A 4,991-nucleotide genomic window follows, 5' to 3' on the forward strand; every position below is an offset into this window, starting at 1 on the left:
TGTACTTTTAACAAGCTACTATGTATATTCTTTTAGCAATGACAGTTAATGGGACTTGCTCCTGGGTAAGCGTGGGTAGAATTGCAGCCTAGGATTGTTAAACATTTTCCTATTTGATGATGTCACTTCCGGTCATGACATCACTTGCTGTGGGTCCTGACAGATTCTCATTCTAAAAAGTGGGTCCTGCTGCTAAATGTGTGAGAACCACTGGTTTAGTGTTTTTAGATTATTGTAAGTTGCCTTCACACCGAGTGCCAGTAAATACATACATACATAAATGATTGTTTTTCCCAGAAAAATTTTATATTTTTCTATCTCTCTCACTCTCTCTCTCTCCCCCCCCCCCCGCATGATGGTAGGACCATATGGGGAGCCTTGTGAACATCCCAAAGTGGTCACAAACTACACTTCCGGTTTTCCAAGTGCAGTTTAAGAAAGTGGGGAAGCCTCACAATGCTTCTCCAGTCAGTCCTCTGGTCGCCAAGGCTCTGTTGCACTTAAAAGGTAGGAGGGCTGCTTTGCATGTGGGGGAGGGCATGCTTTGCATGTGGGGGAGGGCTGCTTTGCATGTGGGGGCTTTGCATGTGGGGGAGGGCAGCATCTCATGATGATGATCTCATCGCAGACCCTTGCCCCAGGAGCTAGGAGGGGTAAGTCCGCCACTGCTCCATGTACTGTGACACACCTGCTGCTCTCTCTTTTACATTGCTTGACTTTAGGGCCTTGCTATAAAAATGCCCCAAACAATCTCTCTGCACTTGGGCTGCATTTATACTTACTTTCTCAGACTGTAGCTGGTTCAAACGCTTTAAGTAAGAGCTTGAGCTTTCAGAAACAAGAATTGCATAACAGCCTTCACTGCACTGCAACATTATTAATCATTGATTTGTTTTGCTAGTGGGCAAAGATAATCCATAAATCACAGAGATCTTGGGCAGCAACGTTTGAGAGAGCAGGCTCCCTGTCATCGTCCCCCCTAAAGATATCCCAATTGTAGCTCATTTAGCATCTTTCATAGAAATCACTGGGAGTCACTAAGAACTGAGCCATTCCCTGTCTGCAAGTCATACTCCATAGCAACTGTTACCCTGCACATGCCCAATCTCATCTGATCTTGGAAGCTAAGCAGGGCCAGGCCTGGTTAGTACTTGGATGGGAGACCGCCTGGGAATACCGGGTACTGTAGGCTTATACCATGGTCTTTCGAGACTGAAGGTTGCCAACCATTTTTTTTTTTCAAGTCACACTCAGATGTGCCACTTTGTCTTTTTGGTAGTTTTTTTAAAAACTTCTCAGAATAGTGAAAATCAGATAAATCTCATAGTAATTTAACACAAAGTTACACTTGTCTGAATCATTGCTCAGAGCACATGCTTTGTATAAAAAGTCCCAGGGTTAATCCTGTTTCCCTCCATTGCTAACTCAGGTAGCAGAGTAGTTACCCAAGAGCTGCTGCCCACCAGGGTGGAGAGAACTTAGCTAGATAGGACAATGATCTGACATATGGAGTAGCAGATTGGCTAAGAGACTGCAAATCAAAACTTCCCTGTTTCAGTCTCGGCTCTGCCATGAACAGTCTCGGCTCTGCCATAAAAGGTGCAAAAGAAAGCAACCAAAATGATTACTGGGCTGGGGCACCTTCCCTATAAGGAAAGGCTACAATATTTGGGCCTCTTCAGTCTAGAATGTCTGCGTGACTTCCTCTTTGCCGACGATGCAGCTGTCACTACCCACTCTGCCAAAGATCTCCAGCAGCTCATGGATCGTTTTAGCAAGGCCTGCCAAGATTTTGGACTGACAATCAGCCTGAAGAAAACACAGGTCATGGTTCAGGATGTGGACTCACCTCCCTGCATTACAATCTCTGAGCATGAACTGGAGGTTGTCCATGACTTTGTGTACCTTGGCTCAACGATCTCCGACACTCATTCTCTCGATATCGAGCTAAACAAGCGCATCGGTAAAGCAGCTACCACGTTTTCCAGACTCACAAAGAGAGTCTGGTCCAACAAGAAGCTGACGGAACATACCAAGATCCAGGTCTACAGAGCTTGCGTCCTGAGTACACTTCTGTACTGCAGCGAGTCATGGACTCTTCACTCACAACAGGAGAGGAAACTGAGCGCTTTCCACATGCGCTGCCTCCGACGCATCCTCGGCATCACCTGGCAGGACAAAGTTCCAAACAACACAGTCCTGGAACGTGCTGGAATCCCTAGCATGTATTCACTGCTGAAACAGAGACGCCTGCGTTGGCTTGGTCATGTCGTGAGAATGGATGATGGCCGGATCCCAAAGGATCTCCTCTATGGAGAACTCGTGCAAGGAAAGCGCCCTACAGGCAGACCACAGCTGCGATACAAGGACATCTGCAAGAGGGATCTGAAGGCCTTAGGGATGGACCTCAACAAGTGGGAAACCCTGGCCTCTGAGCGGCCCGCTTGGAGGCAGGCTGTGCAGCATGGCCTTTCCCAGTTTGAAGAGACACTTTGCCAACAGTCTGAGGCTAAGAGGCAAAGAAGGAAGGCCCATAGTCAGGGAGACAGACCAGGGACAGACTGCACTTGCTCCCGGTGTGGAAGGGATTGTCACTCCCGGATTGGCCTTTTCAGCCACACTAGACGCTGTGCCAGAACCACCATTCAGAGCGCGATACCATAGTCTTTCGAGACTGAAGGTTGCCAATACATCAGTCTAGAAAAGAGGCGCCTGAGGGGGGACATGATTGCAACATACAAAATCATGCAGGGGATGGACAGAGTGGATAGAGAGAGACACTCTTTTCCCTCTCAGATAACATCAGAACCAGGGGACATCCACAAAAGTTGAGTGTTGGGAGAGTTAGGACAGACAGAAGAAAATATTTCTTTACGCAGCGTGTAATTAGTTTGTGGAACTCCTTGCCACAGGATGTAGTGATGGCATCTTTCCTGGATGCCTTTAAGAGAGGATTGGACAAATTTCTGGAGGAAAAGTTCATTACTGGTTAAAAGTCACGGTAGGTAAGTGTAAGCTCATGGTTTTAGAGGCAAGCTGCCTCTGATTGCCAGGTGCAGGGGAGGGGACCAGGACACAGGTTGTGTCTGTTGTCTTATGTGCTCCCCGGGACATTTGGTGGGCCACTGTGAGATACAGGAAGCTGGACTAGATGGGCCCTTGGCCTGATCCAGCAGGGCTCTTCTTTATGTTGTTATGTTCTTAACTCACTTGGTGGCCTTAGGCAAGCCAGTCCTTGCCTAAGGAATAATAATACATTGGGCCCCGCTTATTCGCAAGGTCAGCACCTGTGAATTTCAGTATCCGTGGATGCTGACCTGCTACTGAGGGGTCTCAGAGGACCTCCTGATCACAACCAGAAGTAACTTCCAGTTTGCACTGGTGACTTCCCGTCACGTCTAGAGGTGTTCTGAGGTGCAGGGAGGTCACGTGTGGTCTTCCTTTGCCTCAGAATATTTTCTGGGTGCAACCAGAAGGTCCTCTGATGTCCTTCAGCTGCAGATTTAATAATCAGCAGAATTCGGTATCTGCGAGGCATATAAATACTGTTGTTGTTAATAATAATAATAATAATAATAATAATAATAATAATAATAATAATAATAATAATAATATCCTAACCCCCTTCCTGGACTGGGAAACCCAACATGGGTCTCCTCAATTTGGCACGTGCTCAATAGTGGGCGCAGATCTGAGGAGACCCATTGGGGCTGCCTGGCTGCTACATGGCATAAGGAACATAAGTCTAAGGAGACTTCTTCCCTGCCCCACTGAATGCAGTGGTCGCCATTTTGGCACTGCTGCAGCCCTGAATGCTAGGAAAGCTTAGGACTGAGCTGTCAGTCGAGTTCTCTCGACTGGGCTAAGCCCTGATAAAGGTTTACTCCCTAAGTGGGAACTAGGCGTAAGATCCCAATGATGGATACCACATGGTTAAAAATGCAACAATTGATCATGACTTTAAAAGCAGCATAAGATCTTATGTCCACTGAGCTCAGGTAAATATCATCATAGAAGTCTCTGTTAGACTAATTTACACCATGGAAAGTGTTCTGAATGCTGCAATTTTACATAGAAATATGTTTCAATTTCGTGGGCTGTCTAATTGTAATTCTCCACCGGAGTTTGGTATGCAAGTGTAAGAAGTAAACAGAGAAATATTTAGATGAAAACTTACGGGTCCACCTACTCTTTACCATGCTTTGCAGAGAGGACTTTTGAAAAAAAATAAATAAATCTGAGAGGCTTAGCCAATTATATTTTTCACCACCCTTCACAATGGTGTGCATGTATATTGCACTGCCCTCTACTGCATGAAATGGTCATGATTTTTACTTTAATCAGTCAGCACTGTCTGGAAACAGACATTGGAGCATCACATAAGCCAATCTACTACTAACTTTCTGTGACCTTAAGACAGAGATGTTTGGAAGAGATCCCGAGTTTTGATAGCATCATTAATCCAAATGAAAGAACAATTGAATATTTTATGCATTCAACAGCAGCACCCAGCCTAGACACTTCATCATATGCATGTGCTATATTCCTCAAATCTAATATTTTATTTTATTTTAAAATTATAATGTATTTAAGGGGCAAGGGGGGAGAGGAGAGAGAGATTTGGTACTTTCAACAGCAACTTGCATTACAGTTAAATTTTATGAAACTATATTTTAGTGATTTAACAAGCCTCTGTAATTCTGCATTAGCAATACAATATTCAACTGTTAAGAGCTTCTGTGAATCTCAGACGCTACAATTTTTAGCTTTTTAAATAACTATGGGGGCCTCAGGAAAAGGGGACCTCAGTGCTTGTTGGTATTTCATAAGGGTGTTATAAAAACTCATATTGCTCATATTGATCGCTTTAGGGCTCATATTTTTAACTGTAATGATTCTACTTAAGTCTTAAGATGTTTAATGCATCTTTCCTAAATGGTATAACAAATTTCTTTAAAAGATGAGAATGGAGATTTTCAGTATATTTCCAG

The 4,991-nt window shown here is 44.6% G+C and overlaps 1 pseudogene; it reads left to right on the forward strand.

Moving 5' to 3' along the window:
- The first annotated feature begins 1,072 nt into the window (after positions 1-1,072).
- On the forward strand, positions 1,073-1,192 carry LOC136656420 (5S ribosomal RNA; annotated as a pseudogene).
- The last annotated feature ends 3,799 nt before the right edge of the window (positions 1,193-4,991 follow it).

This window comes from Tiliqua scincoides, chromosome 6, assembly GCF_035046505.1.
Source record: "Tiliqua scincoides isolate rTilSci1 chromosome 6, rTilSci1.hap2, whole genome shotgun sequence".
Taxonomy (NCBI): Eukaryota; Metazoa; Chordata; class Lepidosauria; order Squamata; family Scincidae; genus Tiliqua; species Tiliqua scincoides.